A 17,014-nucleotide genomic window follows, 5' to 3' on the forward strand; every position below is an offset into this window, starting at 1 on the left:
ACAGGTCATGTTGTCTAGACCTTTAATCATTTGTGTCGCTCGTCTCTGGACTCTCTCCAGTTTGTCCACATCTTTCCTGAAATATGGAGCCCAGGACTGGACATAGTACTGCAGTTGAGGCTATATCTGCCCGGAGTAGAGCCGCCAAATTACAGCCCCTGTCTCGCTTAGAACACTCCTGCTAATGTAGCCCAGAATGAGGTCTGGGTTTTTGCAGCAGTGTTACACTTCCACAGGACAGAGCGGTCCGAAGACCACAAGTCCCGGGAAAGCAGCGCCACAGGCGCCGTGGTCTGCAGTGGCGGGCTGGCCCGATGCATGCTGGGAGCTGTAGTCTGTTCTGGCTACAATTCGCCGTCTGCGGGAGCGGGCTCCGGCGGCCCCGTTACCCGGCGCTGCGCGGAGCATCTGGGGCCGCGGCTCGGCACCGAGCGGGCAGGGCCACGCAGCCCGCTCACCGCTAGCCTCGGCAACCCCGCTGCCCCCCTGGAGGGGCTCCGGGTACCCTGGGCTCCCCTCCACTAGGCCCGGGGGACCCAGCCCGGCTCGCGGGCGGCCGTGCCCTGTCCGCGCTCCAGGCGGGGGTAGAGGCGCGGCGGGACCTTGGGGAGTTTCCGCACGCGGCAGGCAGGGGACGCGCTGGAGCCGGGGCGGGGATCCCGCCCCCAGCCGGCCCGGCCCGCAGCGCCCCGTTCCCCCAGCAGAACGTTCCCTTGGAGGGGGCTCGTCCCGACCTCCCGCAACTTGTCCCAAAACTTCGGGGCCCGCCGGCCGGCCGCTCGCGGGCTCTGCCCTCGCCCCGCCGCGCTGGGGCAGCCCGGAGTCTTGGGCAGCTGGGCTCCCGGCCCCGCAGCACTTACCCCAAGACGCGCCGGAGTGGGGCCGCAGATTCCTTTTCCCGGCCGAGCACGAACTTCTGCCGGCTGATGCAAGACGCCGCCGAGCGCCGGGGCATTCTGCGGATTCCTGGGCCCCAGCCAACGTCCCACAATCCCACATCTTGCACATTTGGCTTCAATTAGGGGCTGGGGGAGCCAGACACCAATCAGAGCTGGCTTCTCTGACGAGGCTCGCTCGGCCCAAGGGAATGTGTGCAGAGCTGTAATTTACAGCAAAACCCATTCATAGGAAGGAAACAATCCCAAAGCAGTGAGTGGCTTTACAGACTCAGGCAGATTGTTTCAGGGTGTGTTTTACTGCTTGTTCATTTAGGTAGTAGAGCTTTATGTGAAGGAGAGAAAGGATTAAAGGCAGCTCCTTGTTAATATCCCCCAGGTGCTGGCGCTGCATCTAGCTGTATAAACCTCCCCCCTTAACACAAAGTCCAGAAGTAGCAGTTGGGATAATTTGGTCTGCAGGGATCCTGCCCCCAACCCAAGGGAGTCACTCAGCGATGCACAGACAAGGCTAGAGGGACTCCAGGGTGGCCTCACAGCTCCGAGGGGATGAAAGAATGAACCAGAACCCCCTGTTGGGCTTAACTCTTCCCATGCTGCCTGGAGCCATTCCCTGTGCACCCCTGGTGGAGGAGAACAGGGCACTCCACATCTCCAGGAGACAGCGCTAGCAGAGGGGATATGCCTATAAATCTCCCTAGCACAGAGAGCTGGGCCTTGGTAGGGGTGCAGGACCATGTTTCCCTGGAGGAGGGGAGCTCCCCTGTTTTATAATCCCTTCCTTCAGAGGGTGATGCTTGGGGATTGGGTGGGGTCTTCTATCAGTGCTTGGTGGGTGGGAGGCTTCTTGGGATACCCAGGCCTGTGAGGCATCTTGCTACTGCTTCCCCTTCACATGTGGAAGCCCTGTCTGCCTCTGCCAGCGTCAGCTCACTGGCACCAGCAGCCAGTGGCGGCACCAGCAGCCAGTGGCGGCACCAGCAGCCAGTGGCGGCACCAGCAGCCAGTGGCGGCACCAGCAGCCAGTGGCGGCACCAGCAGCCAGTGGCGGCACCAGCAGCCAGTGGCGGCACCAGCAGCCAGTGGCGGCACCAGCAGCCAGTGGCGGCACCAGCAGCCAGTGGCGGCACCAGCAGCCAGTGGCGGCACCAGCAGCCAGTGGCGGCACCAGCAGCCAGTGGCGGCACCAGCAGCCAGTGGCGGCACCAGCAGCCAGTGGCGGCACCAGCAGCCAGTGGCGGCACCAGCAGCCAGTGGCGGCACCAGCAGCCAGTGGCGGCACCAGCAGCCAGTGGCGGCACCAGCAGCCAGTGGCGGCACCAGCAGCCAGTGGCGGCACCAGCAGCCAGTGGCGGCACCAGCAGCCAGTGGCGGCACCAGCAGCCAGTGGCGGCACCAGCAGCCAGTGGCGGCACCAGCAGCCAGTGGCGGCACCAGCAGCCAGTGGCGGCACCAGCAGCCAGTGGCGGCACCAGCAGCCAGTGGCGGCACCAGCAGCCAGTGGCGGCACCAGCAGCCAGTGGCGGCACCAGCAGCCAGTGGCGGCACCAGCCTGCCCCTCTCAGCCCACATGAGCTCCACTGCCCTCTGCAGGCTAGCAATAGGCACACCCCACCCCTGAGCATCCCCAGGAATTCCCAGGCCCTGCTCTACTGGAAGTTCACAGACTGGCTGCTCCCAAAGGAAAAGTGTACCCCAGCTTACCTGCTCTACCTCGGATTACCACTGTGCTCAACCCACAGCACTTAGGCTGGGTTCCAGAGAAAGCAAGCATATACCTACTAGCAAAGACCAGAGATTCAAATGACAACAGGCAGAGCTATTGGAAACAAAGGTTTACATACCAAAGCATAGCACACATTCTAGAGCATAGACTCAAGTAACGAGATGCCATCTTGTCTAACAAGGTGCTGCTCCGCCTTAGTCCTACCAGTGATTTGCACCCAGGCTAGCTGAGAGTCAGAACTTCCTTTCAGAAGACCAAACTGGCTGGCAGTGTCTCCCCAGGAGAAGAATGTGCATGTGTCTCTCTGCACCCCTAGATATATTAGGCCAGTGCTTTGTTGTTCACCTGTAATGAGGGTCTCCCATTCCCCCCATCCCACCTCTTCCTGTACATTTCTTCTCCTGACATCCCCACAATAGCATTTGACTCAATGCTAATCAATTCCTATAGTAAGACTCAATAGGCAATGGAAAGCAGAGAGATACCTGCCTCCCACCTGCTGTCTGATGGAACTTATCTCAAGGTCTGTACCTCTGGGTGGCCTGCCTTAACTACCAGGCTTTAAGACCATAATGTTCCATATATGTACACACATCGCTGTACATATTATCCTCACATACATTTTGCAATGAGGGTGACCAGTGCGATACAGGCTTTCAGCAGAAACTTCCTTACCTGACACTCTTCGGTGAACTAATGTGTAAATGCCAGACCCATGGGATCCCTGTGACCCTGATTCATCCCCGTCTCCTCTGCCAATTGACATCAAGAGGTCCCTGGGTCACAGTAGTGGAAGTGGCCTGGTGGAACAGGAGCAGCAGGAGCCCTCCTCCAGTTAACAATGCTAAAGCAGATTTCAAAGCAAAAAGGCACTGCTTAGAGGTGCTGTTCATTTGCTATGTGCAATCCCAGTGTGGAGTGTCAGTGCATGAGATTCCAGCTGTGGGCACAAGACGGAGGAGCTTCCTACCTGGGGTGCAGAGTGTCACATATGTTAGGGCCAGCAGGGACCAGTAGATCTAGTCTGACCTCCTGCACAGCACAGACTAGCAATTTACACCCAGTGATTCCTGCACCCAGCCCAGAACTTCACTGTCTAGCACAGCCCGAACACCCAGGCTTGATGCAGAGACTCCAAGTGATGGGGAATCCTTCCCATCCCTAGGTGACTTGTTCCAGTGGTTACTTACTCACACTGTTAAAGATATGCCCCTTAGTTACAATCTAAATTTCTTCATTGGCTCCTTTTCTGCCTTTGCCTGCTAGATTGAAGAGCTCTCTGCTCTCAGCAACCTCCTCCCCATGTAGATACTTAGATTATTTTTTCACTTCAAGGTCTAAAGGACACACAGACAAGGTTTTCATCTTGAGGCCAAAAGACCAAAAACATCAAGACACTTGATCACAGCCTTAGATAGGCCAAGAGACTACTTACACTTGATCTTAGCCAAAAGGCTGAGAATTCTACACTGTGGTCGAATCACCTCTTCCTGTTAAGAGTCAATGAATGACCAACTGAAAAGCAATGCTAAACCATCCCAGTGTGATTCCTGCTTTGCCAGGCACTGCCAGGAGTGCCTGAGAGAGCCACTCTTCTGCCCCTTGAGGCCTGGTCTCTGCCCTGCCCCCCCCCCCCCACTCACACACACACAGTTGGTCCTGGCTGGGTCATCTGCTGGGTTGAGCCCAGGAACCTCTGGATCTGAAAGCATGAGCCTCTACTGGTTGCACTTAAAACAAACAAATGAACAATAGGTCTATTAGCTCAAAGACAATATCAGTCAGCTCTGTGTTCTTGGGGAACCAGGGTGCAGTATCCAGCCTGACTCATGAAAGACACCCCCCTCCCAAGCCTCTGCTTGAACCAAAACCAATCAGAGAAAAGACTTGCAGAGAGCAGTGAAGGGCAGTGGAAGACACACCTAGACCCCTCCTGACAAGGGTGACAAGATTAAGGCAACTCCTCTAGCCTCATCTGCATAAAAGATGGGACAAGGAGGCATCTCCATTAGCATACAGAATGGAGAACAGAGATTCCAAGGCAAGAACCTCACTGAAGTCTGGGACCAGAAAAGCAGGGAAGCACTGCATCATGGGGGATCTCTGCTCCAAAGTTAATGAACCTACACCTGCATACACCCAGCTCAGTTAGACCAATTCTAGTAATAAATCCTTGACTGATATCCAAAATACTGAAGCAGCCTAATTGCATTGTGAGTTCCCTGGAAGAACCACTACCCATAGCCAAGAGTGATCAGCTCCTATTGTCTAGCCTAAAGAAAACCCTTGAGTCATCAATTTACCCATAAACAAATCTAGTGTTCTCCCTTGAACCATTGTTATTTCCCTACAAAAAACCCTACCCACACTCCAGTAAGCGTTCTGTTGCTTGGATCCAAACTATGCATCAGTTCCACTGGGACTCCATCTTCTCCTAACAGATCGTGATGGGGGCTCTGCCTGTCTCCAGTTTTCAGGACCCTGAACTACCATCATCACCTGGGAAACCCGACCAGTTCAAGCTTCATGGGAGTGGTGAGATCCCTCCCTCTGTTTTCTTTTCTACCTCAGGTAATAACCTTTAATAGTGTAAACTTATGTTGGTTTAGGCTCTCCTTGTGTAGTTATCACTATTATTCAATAAATAACTTATGGTTAAACTGGTTGTCTCTCTCTCTCTGAACTTTACTCTTTTCTGTTTTTAGCTTCCCCCATTTACTCTGCAGCAACGCTTCTTTTACCTAAGCTAAAGATCCCTGTAGCGCCCAAAAATACTGTGGGATTTGCACATCAAGTGGGTTACTACCAGTACAATTGTAACGTGAAAGTGGGGACAGGGATGTGCTGAACCTGTGACATACGAGGGTGGCAGCTTGAAAGTGCTGCTCTGCCCAGCCTATTGAGCCCAGGGACATATAAGGGTGACAGCTTGAAAGTGCTGATTGACCCGGTCCATTCAGACTTGCTCTGTTAGTGTGTGTTCGTTCATCCGGCCCTAGGGAACCATTGGAGGGGACTTGCAGAAGGGAAAAGTAGAGCTCCATATGAAAACACAAGTGACACAAGCAGTACATTGATAGAATTACAGAATCCCCCCAGAAAAGTAACCCTAATAAACGAGCATACCCCAAAGTAATGGGCACATCTGGTAACACAATAGCAAACTCAGAAACATCTATACCTGGTCTTGCCAATAGGGGGCAACAATCATAGAATCATAGAATATCAGGGTTGGAAGGGACCCCAGAAGGTCATCTAGTCCAACCCCCTGCTCAAAGCAGGACCAATTCCCAGTTAAATCATCCCAGCCAGGGTTTTGTCAAGCCTGACCTTAAAAACCTCTAAGGAAGGAGATTCTACCACCTCCCTAGGTAACGCATTCCAGTGTTTCACCACCCTCTTAGTGAAAAAGTTTTTCCTAATATCCAATCTAAACCTCCCCCACTGCAACTTGAGACCATTACTCTTCGTTCTGTCATCTGCTACCATTGAGAACAGTCTAGAGCCATCCTCTTTGGAACCCCCTTTCAGGTAGTTGAAAGCAGCTATCAAATCCCCCCTCATTCTTCTCTTCTGCAGGCTAAACAATCCCAGCTCCCTCAGCCTCTCCTCATAACTCATGTGTTCCAGTCCCCTAATCATTTTTGTTGCCCTTCGCTGGACTCTCTCCAATTTATCCACATCCTTCTTGAAGTGTGGGGCCCAAAACTGGACACAGTACTCCAGATGAGGCCTCACCAATGTCCAATAGAGGGGAACGATCACGTCCCTCGATCTGCTCGCTATGCCCCATATGCCACAATGAGCCAGGCTGCCTTAGCATAGAGTAAAACTTACTTAAAGCAATCTCATGTATAGACAAGGTATTACCCCAAAGAAGAACTAGCTCACATGCAGCTATTATTTCAAGGAATTAACAGAAATGGTTTCCAGTAAAACTCCAGAGAGAATTGAAACTGCCAAGGGATAACTTGGAGCAGAAAGACTTTGAAATGACACTTTTCAGTTTTAACACAAAACATTGTTAAACAATCACTATAACCACAAAATGCCATGTAGTGATGAGTGTTGTAGTAACAAGGAATAAATCAAGTGCTAATTAATTTTTAAGATAATAGAAATGCCTATGTGTACAGTGTGTCAGTAATCAAAATATTCAAGATCCACGCTTGTGCGAGAAACTTTTACCTGTATTGTGCAATTTCTTAAAAGTTTCTTTGTACGCCCAAACCACCCATCAGGACCAATTTCAATGGCATATTATAAAAGAAAACTAGCCCACCACTAAATTAGATATTCTCTAGGAATTATTATGGGGCAGGTCTCTGGCCTGTGCTCTACAGATCAGACTAGATGATCACAATGGTTTCTTCTAGCCTTGGAATCTATGCGGTGATCCTATGTCCTATGAATTCCCAGTGGTGGAGAATCCAGCACCACCCTTGGTAAATTGCTCCAGTGGTTAATTACTAAGCCCTGGTCTACACTAGGAGTTGAGGTCGAATTTAGCAGCGTTAAATTGATTTAACCCTGTACCCGTCCACACGACAAAGCCCTTTTTTCGACTTAAAGGGCTCTTAAAATCGATTTCCTTACTCCACCCCCAACAAGGGGATTAGTGCTGAAATCGGCCTTGCTGGGTCGAATATGGGGTACTGTGGACGCAGTTAGACGGTATTGGCCTCCGGAAGCTATCCCACAGTGCTCCATTGTGACCGCTTTGGACAGGACTCCCAACTCAGATGCACTGGCCAGGTAGACAGGAAAAGGCCCGCAAACTTTTGAATTTCAATTTCCTGTTTGGCCAGCATGGCAAGCTGCAGGTGACCATGCAGAGCTCATCAGCAGAGGTGACCATGATGGAGTCCCAGAATCGCAAAAGAGCTCCAGCATGGACCTAACGGGAGGTACGGGATCTGATTGCTGTATGGGGAGAGGAATCTGTGCTATCAGAACTCTGTTCCAGTTTTCGAAATGCCAAAACATTTCTCAAAATCTCCCAGGGCATGAAGGACAGAGGCCATAACAGGGACCCGAAGCAGTGCCACATGAAACTTAAGGAGTGAGGCAAGCCTACCAGAAAATCAGAGAGGCGAACGGCCACTCCGGGTCTGAGCCCCAACATGCTGCTTCTATGATGAGCTGCATGCCATTTTAGGGGGTTCATCCACCACTACCCCAGCCGTGTTGTTTGACTCCTTCAATGGAGATGGAGGCAACACGGAAGCAGGTTTTGGGGACGAGGAAGATGATGAGGTTGTAGATAGCTCACAACAAGCAAGCGGAGAAACCGGTTTTCCTGACAGCCAGGACCTGTTTCTCATCCTGGACCTGGAGCCAGTACCCCCCGAACCCACGCAAGGCTGCTTCCTGGACCCGCCAGGCAGAGAAGGGACCTCTGGTGAGTATACCTTTTAAAATACTATACATGGTTTAAAAGCAAGCATGTTTAATGATTAATTTGCCCTGGCATTTGTGGCCCCCCTGGATATACTCCCAAAGCCTTTGCAAAAGGTTTCTGGGGAGGGCAGCCTTATTCCATCCACCATGGTAGGACACTTTACCACTCCAGGCCAGTAGCACGACTCGGGAATCATTGTAGAACAAAGCATTGCAGTGTATGTTTGTTCAAACAACATCCGTTCTTTATCTCTCTGTGTTATCCTCAGGAGAGTGATATCATTCATGGTCACCTGGTTGAAATAGGGTGCTTTTCTTAAGGGGACATTCAGAGGTGCCTGTTCCTGCTGGGATGTTTACCTGTGGCTGAACAGAAATATTCCCCACTGTTAACCATGGGGAGAGGGGAGGGGGAAGGGCTAGCCACTTGCTGGGGGGAGGCAAAATGCGACCTTGTAATGAAAGCACATGTGCTATGTATGTAATGTTAAGGTTTACTGTGAAAGAGTGTACCCATTGTTCTAAAATATGTGTCTTTTTAAATCACTGTCCCTTTTTTTCTCTCCACCAGCTGCATGTGTTTCAAGGATCTTCTTCCCAGAGGCTAGCGAAGATTAGAAGGAGAAAAAAACACTCATGATGAAATATTCTCTGAGCTCATGCTGTCCTCCCACACTGACAGAGCACAGACGAATGCGTGTAGGCAAATAATGTCAGAGTGAAGGAAAGCACAGAATGACCGGGAGGAGAGGTGGCGGGCTGAATAGAGTAAGTGGTGGGCTGAAGAGAGGGCTGAAGCTGAAAGGGGTGGCAACGTGAGGAGGCAGGATTCAATGCTGAGGCTGCTGGAGGATCAAACCAATATGCTCCAGCGTATGGTTGAGCTGCAGGAAAGGCAGCAGGAGCACAGACTGCTGCTACAGCCCCTGTGTAACCAACCGCCCTCCTCCCCAAATTCCATAGCCTCCTCACCCAGATGCCCAAGAATGCGGTGAGGGGGGCCTCCGGCCACCCAGCCACTCCACCCCAGAAGATTGCCCAAGCAACAGAAGGCTGGCATTCAATAAGTTTTAAAGTTTTAAACTTTTAAAGTGCTGTGTGGCCTTGTCCTTCCCTCCTCCACCACCCCTCCTGGGCTACCTTGGTAGTTATCCCCCTATTTGTGTGATGAATGAATAAAGAATGCATGAATGTGAAGTAACAATGACTTTATTGCCTCTGCAAGTGGTGATCGAAGGGAGGTGGGAAGGGTGGTTAGCTTACAGGGGAGTAGAGTGAACCAAGGGGTGGGGGGTTTCATCAAGGAGAAACAAACAGAACTTTCACACCATAGCCTGTCCAGGCATGAAACTGGTTTTCAAAGCTTCTCTGATGCGCACCGCGCCATCCTGTGCTCTAACCACCCTGGTGTCTGGCTGTGCCTAACCAGCAGCCAGGCGATTTGCATCAACCTCCCACCCCACCATAAACGTCTCCCCCTTACTCTCACAGGTATTGCAGAGCGCACAGCAAGCAGTAATAACAGTGGGAATATTGGTTTCGGTGAGGTCTGACCGAGTCAGTAAACTGCGCCAGCGCACTTTAAACATCCAAATGCACATTCTACCACCAGCAGACTGTGCAGTACGACTGCAGCCATCATCAACACCTGGGTGCTTGGCAGAAGACGGTGCAGTATTACTACTGGCCATCATCTTCTGGTAGCTGCAGATTAAAAGACAGTGCAGGACTGAATTGCCATGAGACGAAATAAGGGAAATGACCTGGCTGAATCACTCCCATGTTTGCCCAGGCGCCCGGTTAAGAGAGCACCCAGGACTACGTCGATGACGGCTACCAGTCATACTGCACTGTCTGCTGCCAAAAGGCAATAAACTGTCTGCCAGCACCCAGGAGACATACAGTGATGGTTAGCTGAGCGGGCTCCATGCTTGCCGTGGTATGGCATCTGCACAGGTAACTCAAGAAAAAAGGCGCAAAACGATTGTCTGCCCTTGCTTTCGTGGAGGGAGAGGGGGAACGGGGGCCTGACGATATGTACCCAGAACCACCCACAACAATGTTTTAGCCCCATCAGGCACTGGGATTTCTACCCAGAATTCAAATGGGCAACAGAGACTGCAGGAAATGTGGGATAGCCACCCACAGTGCAATGCTCTGGAAGTTGACGGTTGCCTTGGTACTGTGGACACACTCCGCCGACTACATGCACTTAGAGCATTTGTGTGGGGACACACACAATCAACTGTATAAAAACGCTTTCTACAAAACCAACTTCTATAAATTCGACCTAATTTCATAGTGTAGACATACCCTCACTGTTAAAAGATTACACCTTATTTCCAGTCTGAATTTGTCTAGCTTCAACTTCCAGCCCTTGGATCTTCTTTTAACAGAAGGTTTTGTCTCGCAGGCAGGAGTGGCCCCATTCTCTAGAGAGCATCACTCAACATCTAGCCATGGCACATTCCTTTTGAAAGGTAGAGTAGCTAAGTAGATGAGGCTTGGCTTTATCTCAGTTCTGTTCTCATCTCTGCCAAAACAACCTCTGGGTCTCAGCTGTACCATCAGCAAAATGGGACAGGGATACTTGCATCCCTTGGCAGGCTGCATAGAAAAAGTAACTTTGGGCTGTGGTCTCCAGAGACAATGAGCTAACATTCTCTTTGGATGGGGTCCTAGCTGAATTCCCAGGTATTGCCTCCCCTCTCTCCCGATCCTCAGTGAGCTAGCCTGAATCCTGCTGTATAATTCAGCATACCCTGGAGCATACCATATCCATTTAACATACCATATCCATAGGCTGAAAGTGACTGAGGGGGATTCATTCAGCAACACATATGTTTAATGTTTGGCATCCAGCTACGGCAAAACACATTTCTTTGCAAAGACAGAGGAACGTGCAAAGAGCAGGACTGCAAGGAAGCCAGCAGAGCTTTAGCTACATTTAGACTTAAAAACTGCAATAAAAATTTAAATAGTCATTTCAAGCCCAACCCTTTTATGGTTAGAATGAAAGAGGGTGTATGGGATGAAGTGCATGGATCCTGTGGTGGGTGGGAATAGCTGGCACCCTGCTCCCCTCCCACAGACAGCTGCTGCCAATCTCCACAATGGACCAATCCCTCCTCACTGGCCTTGGCAACACAGGGAAGATATGGGTCCCACTCACTGGCCAGCGCCTCCAGAGCTCCTGTGAGCAATGCTGGACTGAAAGTCAAAAAGCATCTGTCCTCCTGAGACGCTGCTTCAGGGGCCTTCTCTAGACTGGCATTTGGGGGTACCACTCATGCAGCTCTGTTTGGGACTAGCCGTGGTGGGAGCTTTGCATGGACAGTCACTGTGCTGTCTAGACCGGCTCTCTGGGCACAGCACTAAGAACAGCAGCGGCCAGTGTGCCCTCGAGACAGCAGCACCGCTGGCATTGGGAGGGTGGTGGGGCGCTGGTAGCACAGGCACTGCCTAGCAGACAGCTGTGTCCAGGCTTAATGAGATTATCTGGCACATGACAGCACTTCACAACAAGCCACCTGCCCCTTGCAGTACCTAGCCTTGGCTGCACTATTGGCTACCTGCACCCAGAAGTGTTCCCCCGGGCAGTACTGCTGCGGTCACCCGCAAGTAGGCTGCCCAGCTCGCCAGCCAAAGACCAGCCCTCTCTGCTCTCCCATCCAGGCTGTTCTTTGGCTTAAGGGAAGCTGGAGCTGAAAAGGCCTATAATAGTAGTTCTGCTGGGTGGGCACCCCTGCCTATTTCCTGTCAAGAAAAGGTAGGGAGCTAACAAATGTGGAAAGCAAATTTGTGCAGCATATTGTAATAATCCAACCACAGAGCAGCACAGTTCCTTCACATTCTTAGTTTATTGAACATATAGGTTACAAATCTGCCCTTTTGGTGCACCTGTTTTTATTCTGAAAAGTTTCCCCTTTTCTACCAGCATCACTTTGGTCATGCCAGGGTTCAGCAACCATCTTCCAGAGGACAGGCCAAGCCAGAGTCTGGCCACATTTAGGAAACACTGCAAAGCTTTCCCCCTGAGACAACCTTTCCCCCACAAGTGACACTCTCAATTTGAACAATCCTTTTATTGCCAAACCCCTAACATCCTCCTGCCCCCCTCCAAAAAATCCACTATCTGCCTGTTGCGGGGCAAGTACACCAGGTCACCCTGCGGGTGGGGCAAGAGTGTGGTAGCCCTGTGGTTAAGTCAATATGGCTGTCCTCAGCCTCAGGGCTGCGTGGCTGAATGGCCAGCAACACTAGGGCTGCCCTCATCTGCAGGGAAGTGCAGCCTAATGGCCAGAATCAATAGGGCTCCCTAGGGCACCAGGGGAGCACAGCCCAATGGTCAAAGTCAGCAGGACTCCCCTCATCTGCAAGGAAGTGCAGCTCAATAGCCAAAGTCAATAAGACTCCCCTTGGCTGCAGGAAAATGCAGCCTAATTGCCAAAGTCCATAGCAGGGGGTTTGGTGGGCCAGCCGCCAAAGTGGGGAGGGAGGGGGACTTGGGCCCTCCCTGCTCCACTGGGTCCCAGCCCAGGGCCCTGGTAGTAGTGAAGGGATTTACCATGAAGTTGGCAGGGAATCCACCTCCAACACACCAACTGCTGCAGGGACACTGGCTAGTCCCTCCCTGGGCTACTTCCTACCTTGACTGCTACACTTGAAGTCAGGGTATCCCCAGAGTTTCCTTGAGCAGCGCAGTCCTCGGTGGCTGCAATCTCTCTGGGGTGTCTGCTGGTACCTGGGTGCCTGTCCAGGTCTCAGCATCCCCCACTCTCACGGCCTGGGCTTCTGACTGCTCCTTGGCTGGAGCCAGAGAGGTACATCCCTCCTTGGCAGAGGCCAGCCCAGACTGAGCTAGGCTGCTCCCTTTTATACTGCAGCAGCAGTTGGAGCATGCCTAGCAGGGTCTGGGAGCATGGCTTCTGCTAATAAGAGCGTTGCTTTAACCCCTTCCACTCCAGTACGGGGCAAGTATACCCTATCAAACCCCTGCAGAAGTCTGACCCTATAAATGGAGAAAGCCACCTATATGCCTGTGAGGATCTGGGCCTAAGTAACAGAGACTATGAAGTCTAGGGACTTTGTTATTGGTTTTACATGGAAGGTGCTCAGATGCTAAGGTGATGGGCGGCAAGATAAAACTTAGATTAGGTAATTATTTGATGTTATCTTACCTGCTAGCCAATTTAACAATTAAAGTTGCCTCTTATGGAAAAGTGCTACAGAAAGACAGAAAATGATCTCCCTACTATCGAATCCTAGGTTAAAACCAAACCAGAGAAAAAGGTATCATTTTTCTATTCAATTCTATATGACTTTATGGTAATTTTTTATGGAACCCCGTACAATTTCCATAGAACAAGGATTAATAAGCATTCTCCTGCTCTGAGTGGAACATCCTCGGGTCAGTGTGTCCCCTAACTGGACTACAGAAGATCAAGAAACTGATGGTGTGATGGCTCCTCAACGGTTGTTAATATTGACTATTACTTGTAGAGTTCCCAAAGTGTGCTGTGCATGTTACATTACAACTAGACAGCAGGAACCATGTCCCAGCCAACTTAATCTAATTTAGTGTCCTATGAAACTGGGGAAATGTGACAGGGTGTACCAGGCCCTCTGAGGCCCCCTGCTGGAGGCCTTGTGGTCCTACTACACCCCTCCCCAGGAAGGAGCCACAGAGTTGGGTCCTTCAGGCCTGCCTAGAAAGGCTGCACAGCAGCAGCCAGAGTCCAGCAGACACAGATAAAAGGAGCAGCATGGCCTGAGCAACTCAGTTCCTGGCTGGGACCAGAGCTCTTTGCTGGTCAGTGGAGCTCAAGGGAGAGCCAGAAGACAGGTTCTGGTGGGATTGGCATTCAGTGAGGATGAGGAAGAAGAAGAGTTGAGATCTGTAGCCCTGAGATCAGGGTGAAGAGGATGGGGCTATGTGGGAAGCAGCCCAGGGAATACCAGCAGCAACTGTGAGAGTTATTTATAGGATTCCTTTGGTTGGGACCCCCACCAGCCACTAGCAAAGTGCCCTAAGCTCCGAGCAGGGGACAAGGCTCCTTTAAAAGCCTGAGTGAAGGGCTCAGGGATGGGGCTGAAGAACATGGGGAAGACAGACAGGCTGTCTGGTGAACCGTTGGTCACCGCTCACTGGAAGGGGATTGAAGTTACGGAGTGACCAGGCTGGAGAGCTGGGACACCACAGAAGTGCTGAGGACAGAGTCTCCAGGGACAAGCTACTTTAAAGCTGGCCTAGAACGGGGTGAGAAGTGAGCCCAGAGACAGGGCTGTGGATGCTGGGCACAGTGATAGTCCTTGATGGACCTTTGTTACCGCAGAAGGACTTTGTCCATCTTAGACTGCGTGTGACTTAGCTAGAGGGCTGAGCCACTGAAGACCCACCTGATGAGGGCAACAGCCAAGAGCAGGTGCTAAGACCAGAGTGTGCAGGATCACATCCAGCTGACAGAAGACACTCACAAGAGGTGAATGTGCTCATCACAGAATAATGTTATTTCTGCCCTTTCTGCAGCAATACTGGAGTTTATCTCCCACAGAACATTAGTACGTAAAGTGCAAAGTCAAGCACTCAAGTGCCTGGATTCGGATTGCCTGTGCAGTCTGAATGCCTCTGCCTGGGATGTATGCATTATGCTACAGTCTGTAATTGTACATACTGACTGCCTCCCCAGGGCTGCCTCACTCAGTGCCCAGGATGGAACAGTTGTCAAGGCTGAATCCCCACGTTGGCACTTCGAGTGCAGAAGGTGGGGGCCTGCAAGGATTCTAAAAATTAATACTGGCCACTCCAGGCTGGTCTTAAACTCCCAAGGTCACAGCTTCTCTCTGACCTTGGATGGGTAGATGCTGCCACCACCCAAGTGCAAAAAACTCCTTTGGACCTAGGAAGGCGCACTTGGGAATTCCTCCCTGTGGGGTATCCTCAAGCCCTTTTATCCCCCTCCAGGGAAGAGCTGAGAGAAAAAAAAAAAAGGAAATCAGCTGTTGCCACCAGCTAATTAGACAACATGTGCACAAACCTCTTAAGACACAAAAATCTAAATCCTGTTTTTAAGAAAGGTAAATTTTATTAAAAACAAAAAGAAAGAAAATACATCTGGAACTTAGGTTATTGCTAGATTTAAAAAGAGCAAATATAATAATTAAGCATCAAGAATGGTTCTCTTGAGGTCCAGCTTAATGGTTACAAGCAAAACAAAAGCATTTGTGGGTTAGTGCAGAGGAGTCCACAAGCCAATACAGGGGGAAAAAAAAAAGATAAACCTAATCACATTTTCCTAGACATTCCCTGATCTACTTACATATCTGGGGGTTTTAAATAATTTGTCTCTAGGTATGATCTGATGGTTTTTCATACCTGGCTTAAAGCTTCCTACAGCATAGTTCAGCCCTGTTCCTGCTCTGCGTCTCCTTTCTCTCCGGAGAACAAGACAGACAGACAAAAGGGGAGTCTTGTTTCAATTTTAAAAAGTTCTAGCCTTCCCACTGGCTCTTTTGGCCAGATGCCCACTCACTCCCTTTTACCTATGCATGCAGCCAGACTTTTTAACCCTTTACAGGTAAAGCAAGTAGAGAACTACCATCAAGAGGGATTCTATAGCTAACTGGCTGGCTAGGTGCCCATGAAAGGGAGCTACCCTCCACCCCCCATTTATCACAACAGTAAATGTAGCAGTGTGGTCTAATGAATAAGGACAGTCTCACTGCAGCAGCTGGAAGGGGTCTACTCAGTGAACAAGGCAGGAGGTTGCAGAAAGAGACAGGATGGTCTTGTGATTCAGGCAGTGGTCTGCGCACTACGAAAGCTGGCTTCTGTCTTTGGCTGTGCCACAGATGTCCTCTGGGAAGTTAAAGAACTTACACAGCCCACACGTCCAGAGGTCAGGACCGGCTCTAGGCACCAGCAAAGGAAGCATGTGCTAGGGGCAGCATTCCTGCCACCCCCGCCCCTGCTCTCGGAGCTTGGGGCAGCAAAACACCTAGAGCCGGTCCTGCCAGAGGTGACCATTCATTGTGTGTCGTCCATGTCATGGATCCCCGAGCAGAGCCAGGAGGGCCTCCAGGTCAGAAATGCTGGGCACTAGCTGCTCCAACTAAGCTGGGAACCCTCAGCACTTCTGACCAGTGAAGCCCAGGATGTCCCAAGTCCTTAGCCTCTCTGTGCCTCCATTCCCATCTGTACCAGGGGATAACAGCCTGCCCTGTCTCCCCAGGGTATCATGAGGGTCAGTATAGTTAAGCATGGGAGCTGCTTGCATGTTGTGGTGGTAATATGGACCAGGGAAGTGCCCACAATAGGTCAGAAGCAGGGATCACTGGGGGAGGCTCGCTGGCCTATGTTATGTTGATCAGCTCAGTAACCACCACAGCCTCCCCTGGTCTGGAAATCTCTGACCCCCTCCTGTAACTAGGGGGCAGGTGCCCTGGGGCAGGATTGCACAGCAACCTTCATTCTGCCCTTTACTAATGAGTGAGTGTTTGACTTTGCCACTTTAATACCACACTCTTAACAGTCAGGGGGCGGGGGGCGCAAAATTGAAGCATTGTGTGTATATAGGGACTGCAGGATAGGGTCAGGACATGTTTTGTCAGCATGTGTTCCAGATGAGTGGTCACTCCTTCTGTTGAAGCTATGGAATGAGCTGTCATCAGGGGCAGGGTGTGGGTTCCAGGCCAGCAGTACTGCCTAATGGCCATACTGTGGGGTATAATACCTAACAGTGTGAGTCTAACAAGGGTCTGTTTACCTGGCAGTTACAGTTTGGGGGAGTGTTCTCCACTGGGGGTAGAGAATCATAGAATATCAGGGTTGGAAGGGACCTCAGGAGGTCATCTAGTCCGACCCCCTGCTCAAAGCAGGACCAATCCCCAATTTTTGCCCCCCGATCCCTAAATGGCCCCCTCAAGGATTGAACTCACAACCCTGGGTTTAGCAGGCCAATGCTCAAACCACTGAGCTACCCGTCCCCCAAGA

At 51.1% G+C, this 17,014-nt stretch overlaps 1 protein-coding gene across 1 annotated transcript in view; it reads right to left on the minus strand.

The window, feature by feature from the left end:
• The window catches only part of DDR2 (discoidin domain receptor tyrosine kinase 2), a 140,699-nt gene extending 139,702 nt beyond the window's left edge, over positions 1 to 997 (minus strand). Inside the window, exon 1 of the mRNA XM_084636676.1 lies at positions 861 to 997. The gene's annotated coding sequence lies outside the window, so the exon portion shown is untranslated. The remainder of the gene's footprint in view (positions 1 to 860) is intronic.
• Positions 998 to 17,014: the final 16,017 nt, after the last annotated feature.

Source organism: Lepidochelys olivacea (assembly GCF_965140295.1).
Source record: "Lepidochelys olivacea isolate rLepOli2 genome assembly, chromosome: 8".
NCBI lineage: Eukaryota > Metazoa > Chordata > Testudines > Cheloniidae > Lepidochelys > Lepidochelys olivacea.